Source organism: Phyllostomus hastatus, unplaced genomic scaffold (genome assembly GCF_019186645.2).
Source record: "Phyllostomus hastatus isolate PE091 unplaced genomic scaffold, TTU_PhHast_1.1 phas_contig_80, whole genome shotgun sequence".
NCBI lineage: Eukaryota > Metazoa > Chordata > Mammalia > Chiroptera > Phyllostomidae > Phyllostomus > Phyllostomus hastatus.
In genome coordinates this window covers 45,407,291-45,421,591 of record NW_025333960.1, presented here as the reverse complement: position 1 = coordinate 45,421,591, position 14,301 = coordinate 45,407,291, and the positions used below count along the sequence as shown (strand labels likewise).

At 42.4% G+C, this 14,301-nt stretch overlaps 1 protein-coding gene across 2 annotated transcripts in view; it reads right to left on the bottom strand.

The window, feature by feature from the left end:
• The window catches only part of WDR7 (WD repeat domain 7), a 290,553-nt gene that overhangs the window by 147,143 nt on the left and 129,109 nt on the right, over nt 1-14,301 (bottom strand). The window lies entirely within an intron of this gene.

The window sequence follows — 14,301 nt, the reverse complement described above, 5'->3', positions numbered from 1 at the left end:
AAATGCCCATGGAGAGGGCCACGTGGCAGGGGACTGTGACGGCCTCCAGAAGCTGAGGAGCTCGGTCACACACCTGCATTCGGCCCAACAGCGTGTGAGACTGGAAGAGGGCCCCAAGCCGTAGCGATCCCCAGCTCTGGCCAACGCCTCGAGTGCAGCCTGGGAGACCCAGAGCAGAGGACACAGCTAAGCCCTGCCGGACTCCTGACCCTCAGGAACTGTGAGATCACTTCAAACTGCAGCATTTGTGGAAATTTATTATACAGCAATAGAAAAGTAATGCAGTGTGCAAGCAGAGGTCGGGTGATCTTTATGTGAAGTTTTATAGTCTGAGCAGTTCCTTGCACTGGATAAAAGACTGGTCTAGAATGTAGCTGCTAGACGCTGAATTCGGTCTTTCCAAACTTTGTGATACCAGAGCCACAATGGGGGGATGTTATACGGTACACGAATGACACTAATTATCTCTACACTACACTCATAGTAATGCACTTAAGACAACAACATAAATCATTGTACTTCGATTGATATCTGTAAATGTAAGCATTCATACTGGAATGTTTTGTGAAATATTAGGTAACCGTGAGCTTATTTTACCTGTATACCTAGAGAACTTCAAACAATTAGAATGTTTTAAATGTAATTAAGCAAAGACCACTGCAGGAAAATGCCGAGTACTGTTCAGCTCTCAGGAACCTTGGGTAGCCATCTCTTGAGCTGTAGCTGCACCGCCCTCATCCAGGCCCTCAGCGGCCACACTGCACCATCCTCCTCCCGACTGCTGCCCCTGCCCTCGCTAACTGAGAACCCCCACTTGCACTGAGCCCAATACATTCAGCACATATTGCCAGTGGGTTCTGACTAATGGCAAATCAAATTATCCCTTTACCTGGCGTAAAATCCTACAATGGTTTCTGACTGTCCCCTGCCTAGGGATAAAGCAGCCGAGCCTGACATACAAAGCCTTTCATCACCTGGCCTCCTCTTCAGCATCATCTTTTATCAGTCCTGTCTGCACCCTGCTGTATACAAGTTCACAGGGAGCCGCTTACACTCCCCCCAAATGCTACATCACTTCCTGCTCTCTCCCTCCCAAGCCCTGACTCTGGCTTGGAAAGCTTTTCCCTCCCCCGCTTTTTTCCTGGCTAATTCCCTCAAGTTCAAAGATGCTCAACTCGTGTGTCGTGGACCTTACAGGGACGTCCCAGGCCTGTTTGGCTACCCTGAGGACCACGCTTCTGCAGGGGCAGACACCGGCCAGATGGACCACTGTGCTACCAAGAGTGAACACCGCTTTCTGTACGTTGAACAGTGAAAAGTGGGCTGTGCCATCAAGCCAGGCCCTCTGAAGGACCTTTATTTACTGGAATAGGCAAAAACTTCCACATGAGAAAAAAGGTGACTGAGTCACACACCTTAGTGTCGCAAGCACCAAAGGTGCGAGGTGACATGGGGGCGGCACGGCAGTGGGAGTGGTCTCTCCCACCGACAGTTTTATCTGTGGTCCGGCTGGACCTCGGGCTGCACGGCTGGGATTTTCCTTATAGACTGTTTCCTGTGTTTCCGAAGCTCTCTCCCCTAACCCCCAAGTCAGTCGGTAAATTCATCATGAGAAAACAGTGAGGAAGGCGGTAGCAATGATGCTTGTGCAGGTAATGGCAATAAAGTGATGTCAAACCAAATTCTAAAAAAAATCCAGATTCATGAGAAATGGCTTTCCACGAACAGGAGAATGATCTGCTCCGTGGTGTACTGTGCGCGGGGAAAACCTCAGAAGAGCATAAACGTCCCTTTATGATAAATCGCACGCATCGTGCACCGAAACATCAAAATTATTTTAGGTGATGGATGGGGACAAGAGCGACACGACTGAACACGGGGATGGAATCTGGGCCTGTGGGGAGGTGCAGGGCGCCGGTGCTGATTCTCACGGTTTCTCCCGGGCGCTCCCCAATCCTGCCTGAAAATCTACTGCAGACTTGCGGTCTGTCTGAGCAGCCCACTAGCCAGTTCAGAGTGTCCTAGATCCAAAATTTATCCCCATTCTTAAAAAGAAAGGCTTTTGTCTGTCTGTAGATTTTCATTTTCTTTTTTCAAAATTAACCAAGGGTGATTCTGTTATCTCTGAGACACGTTTCTATAACCCTTCGATGCTGTCCACTAGATCATGAAAAAAAAATAACTTAAAATGCATACGTCCCCTTCACTCTTCTACCTGAGTCAACTAAGCCTTCTTAACGGCCCTCCCCCTCCCCCTAGCCTCCGCTACCCCACAGCCCAGTGGAGCGCTCCCCCGTCTTCCCCTTCTCTGGAACACAGCCGGGACTAACACGCAGGGAGAGGGCGGGCAGGGACACACTCTGCTAACTTCTACTTCGTTCCGGCTTGGACTTGGTGACATCATTTTACGTTACCCTTCACTATCACTTTTAGTTATTACGTGCTCGTTTGTTCTACTTTTAATTTTTTTATATTTATATTTACTTTTATCTATAAAATGTACACTGTTTAAGGACTCAAACAGTTCTATAAGTTGGTATAGAAAAGCAGCAGTCCCTAACCACACCCCCACGGCTCGAGCTGAAAAAACCCCTTCAGGCTCTTCCAGAAAATCCTGTGTCACTACTTTCCAATTTTTTGGTTTTAGGTTTATTTTTTTCTGTAGACTTATAATTCCTCACTATGCAAATTGGGTTCTCTTCTGTATAAACAACTTGCTTGCCCATGTCTCACACACACACACGTATCCACACACACAGACACACCACATTCACTCACACACGCACTGTGTTCTGGCTTTATCCTCCATTATTAAAACTGTCATCATCCATGTTTATACTTTCAGGGCGACGTGCATGCTGTCCACAGCCCAACCATGTGGTCTGTCAATCATGACAACTCTCCCAGTATTACTTTCTTCCCTCCCTGCAGCTAATAATTGTCTTCTGTTGTTGTTGTTTACCTGGGCTTCTATAGGTGTCAATAATTAACCTCCAAATCCGCCCCCCCCCCCGTGTAAATCTGGAAAATGCGAAAGGACTAGGGAGCAGAAATCAAGCCCATCTGAGAAGTAAAACAGTTAGATTTCCCAGATATCTGGAACATAGTTCAGTGCATTTGAAGAAACCTCAGTAAAATTAATCCGATCATGGTGAGCCTCGTCCTGTGAGCTGCCAGACCTTCAAATATAAAGGCTTTTCTTCCAGAATTTTCTTCTCCATGCAGCCCTCGGGGTGGCTAGGCTCCTGAGGATACGTTCCTAAGAAGTGACGGTTCAGGAACCAGTGGGATACGGTTTACAAGCATAAAACAAACAGGGGGCCAGACTTCATAAACTAGGTCACCTGGACCACTGCACCCCAGGTTTCCACTTTCCTGTTACTCCCCAATTTCAACGGTGCACCACCCCCTCTCTGATAAGAGCATGAGGTACATTATTATTTTCTTTTTTGAGATGTTGCATTTCTGAAAATGTCTTTATTCTACTCTCACATTTCATTGATATTTTGGTATGGTATACCTCATTCTACTTTTGAATACACGCTTTTAAAAACTGAGCTAATAAGCATCCTGTGCAAACGTGAGAGCTTCATTAAATGCCTCTCGCTTCTCTTTCTCGGCAAGGCTAGTAATGACAGAGTGCTGAAGATTCTCTTTTACCCTTTGGGTTCTATCCTCTTTTAAATATGCTTTCCTGGGTCCAGCAGTGTCTCAACTAAATGGTCCTATCAGAATCATCACAAATCTTATCTGCATCTTTCTCTCCCTCCCATTCTGCACTGATCACCACTGGCCAAACAGGTCTCTATATGCAAACACACTCTCCCTTCGCTACTGTAATATAAATAAGTAAATATCTCCTTTTAAGGCTGTCTTTATTTTTATTTCATCAGATGATTCACTGTTCTTGGTCAGATTCAACTCAGACAGTGTGGTAAAAAAGAAACCAATATAAAAGTATTTAAGAAAAGATAACTATATTTCATGAGTCAGCTTTTAGAAATTTCTGAAAATTTGCAAAAAACTTTGGATGTAGCTTATTTCTCTCTATATAAAGTATAAACATGTCTAGTCAGTTTACATTCCTGGAAGTGATGATCAAACTACCCAGAATAAACATCAAGTCATCTGGAAGAACTGATGAATAAGTCAGTTCCACACCATTTACTCTATTTACCAAAGTTAAACCACTTAAGGGTGATGATGGTGCTGAGGAAGAGAAGAGAGGCCCGTAACATTACTGAGGCACGTATTACCTGCCAGATCCTCTGCTAAGAAGGACGCATCACTCACTTGCTCCTCCAGAAGTTCTTACTCTCCTCCTACTGCAGGTGAGAAAACCGAGGGCTGGCACGGTCAGGTCACGTGCAAAGGCCACACGGCAAATGAGCAGGGAGGCTGAGATCTGGACGCAGTGAGACACTGGAGCCTGTGCGGCAGCCGTAGGCCTTTTAAAATACGCTGATTATACATTCACTGCTGCAGAGCAGCTTTTCATCTAGTTGATTTTAATCTGCCTCATTTTCCATTTTATTTTTCCACTTCTATGAGATCTATAGATTTGCTTTTAGACGTACATATGAAATATAAGATTTACATCACAGAAACATGAGTGTATTATTAAGCCGTCACAAATAACAGTTCTTCAGGTAAGAATTTCCCAACAAATAACCAACACCACAGTGATCAGTCTTGCCCTTTGGAGCACAAACTCCGCCCTATACTCAGCGTCTGGTAAGTGCTCAATACCTAGTAGGTGCTCAAAACCACCTGTTGAATGAAAGAAAACAAAAAAGACCACGGAAGTAGAGTTAAGCACATTGGGCATGCAGCCAATACACCCCGCCAGCACTTTAAATCCGTTCCCCACCCGTCAGTAACCGGCCCTGCTGGAATGCAGCATGGAGACCCCGGTGCAAAGTCTGCTGCGCTCCACAGGAACGTGCCGACGCGGCGAGAGACCCTCGCTCCCGGCTGGGACCACCAGGCCCTAGGCTCCAGCCTGGCCCTCCTCCTCCCCCTCCAGAGTCTCCATTTCAAAGCCTCTAAACTAAGAGTCTTACTCAAAGCTTCTCCCATGCCTGTCCACCTCTGCCCCAGGTGCAGGCTTACCTCACTCGTAATGCCTGGTCTTAACCAATCCCCAGTTCCCGGGACCCTCTCACCTGAAGTCCCTCATAGGTGCACATATGTCATGCATGTGCGTGTGCACAGCTGCGTGGGAACATACCACGTCTTCCTAAGACCAGACCTCACCTCCTCAACTCAGCACTTGCTGTGTTCAGTCCTCCCTGGAATGTGCTGATAGGAAAATACAAGTTGCGTTACTAGCGTGGTTATTGAACTAAATGAAGTATTCCTTCCACTTTGTGTAGGTGGTTCCAAAGGCATTGAAAACACCATACAAACAAGGATAAACAAAGAGAGGGTAGATGATTCAGTTTCCCTGAATCCTTTTAAATTTGCTTTACATCATTTAAGTCACCCATCTTAATTTAGAATCTATAGTTATCAAAAGAAGAGAGAGAGAGAGATGGTAAGTATTCCACTTGGTTTTTACCTTATTTATGAGGGAGAACTCCTCTTCCTGGGACACCACGTGAGGAGGAAATACATACAGGTCCATGACTGTCTTCACCTCCAGTAAACGTTAACTTTCATTCGTGATTAAAAATTTCAAATTAAAGCCCTGGCTGGCGTAGCTCAGTGGATTGAGCTCGTGCTGCGAACCAAAGCATCGCAGGTTTGATTCCCAGCCAGGGCATAAGCCTGGGTTGCAGGCCACGGTCCCCAGCAACCGCACATTGATGTTTCTCTCTCTCTCTTTCTCCCTCCCTTCCCTCTCTAAAAACAAATAAATAAATCTTAAAAAAATTCAAATTAAGAGTTAAAAAAAAGCTTTTATGTTTGACAATTAATTTTAATCCATTAAATCATGGGGAAATTATTCAATCATGCTAGCCCATTAGGTTATCTTTGTGTATTAAAAATAACTATAAAATCTCAGGAAGAGCTCTTCAAGCCCCACATCCATTTTAAAGCCTGTTTCCCCCTGTAACGTGGTTTGCACAGTAAAAGTAATCATTCACAGGCATGACATAAAGTCTGTGAATTATGAGACATTGTTGTCATTACTTTTTTGAATTACAACTTTTGGTCATATAGGTTTGTTATCAATTATGAGAGCAATTCATGTAATATACAGATATACAATAGTGGGCCACAATCTACTGCAATTCATTTTTGCTCGTGAGGTCTTATTACACAGCCCACAAAAGGCCAGAGTTCACCCTGAAGGTTATCCACTCACGTGGAGGCTTTTTTTCCCAACAGCCTCTACGTTCTTATCTAAGTATTTCTGCTTTTTCCTACGTAGTCTAAATTTATCAAACAGATATATGTATATCTGTTTGATAAACATTTGAACGCCAAACCTTAGTAGGCCTCTGCGGTCCAACACTGTCCGTGGGCTGCTGGTGCACTGATGCGTGCAATTTTATATGAACATAAAATAACTCTAATTTTAACTTGAAAAGACACACAATTATCTTCCTGTACTAACTGCCTGTGTTTATTTTTAAACAGAAAGTATTTTCTTCACATTCTATATATTTCCCTGTACTACATACAAAATTCAACTATATAAAAAATTAAAATAAAAGAGCCTGTGCCACACAAAGAGAAAATGACATGTCAAATGAATGTATTGGTTTCTTTATTTTCTTTTGAGGCTCATAAAATCACATGGTTGTGAGTAAGTGACTTCCATTTAAGAACGCAGATCTACAGGCAGATGACCCGGGTTCGAAAAGGGACTCTGCCCCTTCCTCCTGTGTGCAGCCCTCCCGTGCAAAGCGGCTTGGCCCCTCCCCCCTCCGGGCCCCTTCTCCTGTGCTGTCAAATGGAAGTGGGAATGAGGCTTCAGATGACGAGTCACTGTGAGGGTCAAAAAGGGTCTGGGGCACAGACGGACCCTCAGTAGGTACTCAATGAATGCTAGTGAGCTGTTGTGCTGGTCATTATTTTATGTCCCTGAGTTTTAAATGCATTCTTTTAGATGAGTTTGCTAATGTCAACGACTATTCATTTGGCCAACCTCCTGCAGAAGTGCTGTATGCAAACAGACTATATATGCCCACATTAAAAAATAAAAGTGCAATTATTAGAAAATCTCTTTATGAACGACTAGGTGCCAAGGCAACAGTTGATTCATTTATGTTGTGGCACCTCTGATACATCACTACATTGAATTCATTTAAGTACACAAACACTTTCCTGGTTGAAATACGTTGATATTAAGTAGATTTCCCATTTGTAAAAGTATAGAAATTTTAAAAGAGGAATTGAGCATTGGAGTGGTATTTATTAGCCCTTCTTTGTCCTTACTCTTGCCTCTTTTCCCTTTGTGCCTTCTCCTTAAAGGGCAAACCTTTAAACATAAGCCTGAGCACATTACATTGGAGCGTGTAACTTCCAATTTTCAACAGACGACAAAAAGCAAGTTTTCTTAGTGCTGAATAACCGCCTGCAGACACCCAGAGGAATGCCACAAAAACACTGTGTACACCACCATGCACGTGATCCCACACTCTCAGCCTTCCATGGGGTTTAAATGTCAAGCCTCTTGGAAAAACTGCATTTCTCTCCTTCCTTTGAGCATCTCCCCGCTTCCGCTCTTTCCACCTCCGCACAGGCCACCAAGCCCCAGAGGGATCTCCTGGAGAACAGCTATCCTGGTATCGCTCGCTCCAGGAAAACCACGAGATTTGGGGTTTTCACGGACGGGGCCGGCCCAGAAATGAGGCGGCACAGCCCCCAGGGCGAAGGGGGAGAGATGCGCAAAGAAGGAAGAAAAACGAGGATAAAAAGAGAGCCGCCGGAATAGGGATTCACGGACTTAGAGGAACGGCCATCAGCCATCAGCACATTGGCACCACCTGGGTCAGCACAGACCATGGACAGGGGACCAGGGGACAACTCTGCAGGAGCTCTGAGCATCTGTCCCTCCACCCGTGCGTCCCACAGGAGACGGCCCCTCCGGTCAACACTTCAGTTACCAGACACATTAGTCCCAGGTAGTTTTCCACACCTTTTCTCACTTAAATCCTATGGATCACATCTCTCCCTAATGTGGAAGGCACGTTATTTTCCAAAAAAAAAAAGACAAGCTTTTAAATGGGATCAACAGTCACAAATTCAGTGGGACTAATCATGCTTGTAGATCTGTTCCGAGTCTCATTTTCACAGCATCAAGAGGCAGTTTATCTGGAAATGAGTCTATATCCCCCCACTAATCTATTACAAATGCTTTTTGAGCCATTAAATATTAAGAAGAAGGGGGGATGTTAAGGAGATAAGGAGAATGATAAGAAGATACTATATATACACACATATATGTATACATACACACATACATGTTATACAGGAATAGAAAATATACAGTGAAAAAGATGTGTATATATAGTATACATCATATAAGGAGTACTATTTGAAAGATGAGTTATGTTACAGGTTCACTCAGTCAATCATTTACTCAATGAGCATGCATTGAGAAGATGCTATGGACCAGGGTGCTATTTTAGAGCCAGAAATACAAAGAGGTGCAAGTCGCATGCCCACCCATGACTCAGAGAGGGCAAGTGAAACGGCCACTTAGCAGTGCCACAGCGGGCAATGGCAGGAGAGCAAACAGACAACTGGGAGAGCTGACAGAAGAGGGGTCCGGAGGGATTCGGGAAGACAGTGACACCCCAGCTGATGCGAAGGGACCCCTGAGAACTTGGCCCCGTGGGCAAGAGAAGTGAGAGTATACCAGCTGGATGGAGGGGCAGATGCAATGCATGAGTCATGAGATGCCAGGGGACTCGGGGGGAAGGTTCGGAATTGCTTAGCTGGAGGCACCAGAGATAGGCGTCAGTCTTTGAAGGGCCCTAGGTGTCTGGCTAACGTGTTTGGATTTTGCGCCATAATCAATGGGAAGCCACTGAGCAGCAGTTAATGAGGAAGGAGGGAGGGCCGTGAAGTGTCTTCTGAAACTCTCACAGTAATGGAAGACATGAGCGAAGGAGGGCAAGGGAGTGCGGACGAGGTGGTGGCTGCGGGAGAATCAGGATCCAAAGTAGAAAAAAATGCAAGTCTGGACCTGGGTGTTCTGTGAAAATGGAGAGCAGAAAAATCACCGGGAGGGAAAGCCAGGATCATCCCTTGGTGTCTAGTTTGGGATGCTGGACGGTTGATGGGACCCTCCCCTTAGTGGTGCCTGTCTTTAAATGACATGCACACACACGAAGAGATGGGCTTTAGGAAGAAACACGTGCTTATTCTGGACTTGGTGCTCGGGTACCTACGGGACACTGAGGCAGGAGAGCACGTTAACCTGAGGCGCAGGAGAAAGCCTGGTTACAGACACAGATTCCAGAGTCACTGACATGTAAGTGAGAGTCAGCACCAGAAAGGGAAAGTCAGCCACCCAGAGGGAAAATGTGAGGAGAAAGGGGAGTGACTAAAAACCTTAATTTGGCTATACCTTAGTATTCCTGTCAGAAACACTCAGATACCGTATGTAGAAATACTCTACTTAAAGCCTGTCAACAGCCCTGGCTGGTGTGGCTCAGTGGATGGAGTGCCAGCATGTGAACCAAAGGGTTCGCTGGTTCCATTCCCAGTCAGGGCACATGCCTGTGTTGTGGGCCAGGTCCCCAGTGGGGGGTGTGCGACAGGCAACCACACACTGGTGTTTCCCTCCCTCTCTTTCTCCCACCCTTTCCCTCTGTCTAAAAATAAAGTAAATAAAATCTTTTTTTTTTAAAAAAAGCCTGTCAACATACAAGTAGAGCCAAGTGTTAAACACTACATAAAAAAAATATTTTAATTTACATTTTCTCCCTCTAGATTAAAAAAAAGTATAGAAAAGTAAATCATTTGGAGTGACATATTTCACCCAGAAATTATAAAATTCACTTTTATTTTTCTTAATATCTGTGTTCATGAAAACCACTTGTGCAAATAAATTGCAGCGTTAGTAATTTATAACTGTCTAAAAACCTTCATATAGTAAATTTATACGTTATAGTAGCTAATATCCTGTACTCAAAAGCAAGGGAAGTAATCACCACTCAGAACAAATAACTTACAACTGACACAGAGGTAGCACTGACTTTCAGACTGGGGGTTACAAACTGAAGCATGAGAAAGGGGCAGGGCGCAACGCAGAAGTCGTCCCCTTAGCATACTGATTACTACGGCCTCGGGCACGATGCGCAGAAAGTGCTTCTGGTTGCTGAATAGGTCATGCCAGAAATTCTGTACTTTGGAACTTAGGTATACCTAAATAGAATGAATTTTCTATCTTTCAGCCAAAATTAAATGTATAAACATTTTAAGAACAGAACTTTTTAGTAAATGGTAAAATGCACAAATCAATATTTCGTCTCAGACTAGATATCCCTGTCGGCTTTATCTTAATATACTAAAGACACTGACTTTATGAATATATGTGAAGGTGTCTGTTTTACACTGATGACTTCAAAAAGCTAGACAGAACAATAAATATCCCACTGTACATATACAGAATAAAATAACTGTTTAGTAATAAGTAGTACTTATATCACAGTAGTCCAAAATGACTGAATATTTAAGGAACAAATACATGATCCTTTTCTTTCCATGGAGATAATCTTGTGGCCTACATCTGAATAACAAGTTTGCATTTTAAATAGTAAGACAGGATATCCAGCGGCTGCCTGGCTTGTCCTGATGTTATAAGCAATAAAGGCAGACTCCGATATCACCTCACAGTTTAAAGAAAATGAAAACCTGCCGAAGTTCAGTGAGTTTGGGAAGGCGAGGCGGGCTGGGTGGTGCTTAAGACCACGCGGGAGCTTTGGAATCAGGCAGGACCCACGGGAAGCCCCAGATCTGCGGCTTGTCAGGTAAGTGGCCTCCTAAAAGAGACCCCTCTGAGCCTGTTTGCTCGTCCGTGCGGCTGGACCAACACTGGTGCCCACTTTACAGAAGTGCTGTGAGAGTCAAGTGTGAAGTGCTTGGATACTGTATTGTAAGTTGTCAGTAGAGATTACTTTCCATTTCTCTCGCCTTTATTTTTTTTCTTTTATCCATAGCACTTTCATCTTTTTTTTTTAATTAAATTTAACTTTTACAAAAAGTACAAGAGATCCTTCTGGATTTACACATCTTTGCTTCGTTTGTTGTAAGCAGTCGAATCTGTCAGCGGGGTGGTCACCTGCTGTCCAGTTGTCTCCTTCTGACACTGTCAGTGGCCGCTGACCCTTTGTCCCTCGTATGTGGTCAGTTTGCGTCCCTGCAGTATCGAACGAGAGGCAGGACACTGCAGCATGACCCCCAGGAAAACACAATAACTTCCTTAAATGGATCCCTGCCGGTTTGTGAATGAAACCCTTCCAAAATTTTAACCTGCAGTCAGGGGAGGTTGTTTCAAGATGTAGCAGCTTCACCCTCGTACAGAATGCCATCCTTTACCACGACAAATATGACATAAAGATAATTAACAAAGTCACCTAACGGGTCCACCTTAAAAATAGATTATGATTTATCTAAATTTTGTCCATGTATGTCAGTTTTTAGCAAGTTCTTATTATAATTTTGACCTATTAATATTGTAATGAAAATAAGCACATATTATTTACAAATATTGATGGTATACCTATATATACGTTTAAATCACAATACTGAAAATAAAGGTATACATGTGAAAGAAACTCAAACACCTAGAGTAAGATTCTTGTGACTCTGAAATTACAAATAATCTAGAAACAATCTCAATGCCAATCACTTAACTTGAAAGAAAATACTATTATTGCTGTTAATACAGATTTTACATACAGAGTAGTGCAAAACCTGAAGCAATTTCATTGGAAAAAAAAAGTACCTTATGATGCATCCCATAAAATATAAAAAAATAAAATGTTTTCATATGTTTCTACATTAAAAACATTATCAATCTCAAAAAATAGCTGATAGAGCTTTGCTATGTAATGTAAAATGTGGTTAAGGGAAAAAATTTGATGAACCTTAAGATAAAATGCTAAGTCAAAGCGAGTGTGTGTGTTGACCAAAGCGCACGGTGGCACTGCTTCGTGGAGCCGATCAATAGATATTAGCTTTAAAAAGAGAGATATTGAAAGGAGCCACAGCATATTTTTAAAATGACAGCGAGGAGGTTTAAATTGTCTCAATCAAGTCTCAATTTTTTCTTCCCGGTTTTTCCAGCTGTTCTCTTCCAGTGAAGACTCTTCATTTCAAATAAATTTAATTAGTGCCAATTGATCACAGCCAACACTTACACCGCTTTTTCCGCGGCTCCTTATTTTCATACGGCGAGCACCCACAGAAACTGCCGGGCTCCGAGTCGGGGGGGCACGGGACAACATCCACAGCTCATTCAGTTCTCCCCAAAAGGACAACTCTTTCTATAACAAAGGCACTAATTTATACTTCATATCTTAACTGCTGTCTTGGTCAGTTGTTTAATGGAGTTAATTAAAAAATTAAGTTCCAGGTTACCTCAAATATAAAATCAATACAACAATGCATATTATTAGCTTAACTACAATCTCTAAGTAAGAATCCATTCGAAATACAGGCAAATGTCTCTGTCATGATATATTTTCTATTTATTTTATGAGGGGATATTACTAGAGCAATTCCTTTTAAATAACTGAAAAAAAATCAGATTTTTCAGAGTAAAAGGCTAACCTGATCAGTTTTCCCTTTTGTATGTGTGCTGTGCAATGCTGGTTATCCCAAAGTAAGGTTATTATGCTTGGAACAGGTTCCTCTCAATGCATCTACCCTATTTTTCATAATACAATTTATATAGGATTCTAGTCAATAAAAAGAAATATGGCTTTCTTCTAAACCTTCATAAAAATCTATACCACATCTTAATCAAGTCACACAATCAGAAGGTAACCTGACCGATCTATGGACTGCAGCCTGCCGGTTGCCTGACAGCATGCTACGGAAGCCTTTTTTCAGTTGTGGAAATTCTCTGCATATGGAACATCTTTGCTTCTAGTGTCCACGGCATGAAATGAACATCTGTCACATATGTTTAACTGAACTTCATACAGATCGAAATACAGTTTATGTAGCATTATTTGAGTCTCCAAAACTAGATTTTCATTTTTAAGCTTCTTGATTATTTCTAATAATCAAATAAAAACACGATCATGTGCTATGGCAAATGCAGTCTTAGGGCTTTGGGTGCATCATTCAAAATTTCAACGTACCGATTTACCAATACATGAGTGCTCAAAATTCACCTTTTATCCCAGAATGCAAATTGAGTTATTCTCCTATTACAAAGATAACTTCTTTTTTCCCATGAATCAAACCACTACTTTTTTACAGACAGAAGACCTTTAAAGGTTATAGAGAATTAATACAACAAAAACATCTTTAACAGCATTTCAAAAAGCAATGAAAATGGAATAAAATAAAAACTAGTTAAATAAAACTTATAAATGAAATAGTTTCCTTCAGTAGCTACTGAAACACATTCCTTAATTGTGAAGTGCAAATGACTTTCAGAAAAGTTGAAAGTTTCTGAAATAACTTACACTTAACGTACATGATTTTTTAAAAAAAATCAATGAACTGATAACATGAAAATGAATGGAAAAGTAGCAAGAACCACTATCATCTCATTTTTACTGAAAACCAGACGCTCCCCAACTTAGTCAACTCCTCATCCGCAGCAGTGACACAAACTGGGGCTTTAATTAACACAGGCTTTGCAACCTCCAAGGGCGGCCCTCGGCCTCCCTCCACCTCTGCCCAGTGATACACCAATACACCGGGGCTGACAGTACAGAAGCTGCCACATGCAGCTTTAACAAGAAAACAAACAGACAATAGACCTCCCTTTTGTTTTTTTTTCTCCCTTTAATTAAGTTTTGATGAAAATTTTACTGAAATTTTCTGGACATGCTTCATTTCAAATTTTGATTACTATTAAGTTAATATTTGTTGCTTCACGAGAATTACAGACCCATTGTTGTCAGATTTTACATTTTAACCATCCACAGCAAAGACAAAAGTTTACCATTCTTAATACCAATAAAAATATCTGTACTAGGTTGTTTTTTATCCTCTGTGCATTGAAAGAAACGGAGCTGAATTCATTTGGAGATCCAGTAACTGGAACTGTCCAAACCTATAAAAAGATAGGCTGACAACACGTACTGCATGGCTTTTCTAAATTTTACTTCATGCCTGGTTATGTGATAAATATGATCAATAAGAATGCTCAATACCAAG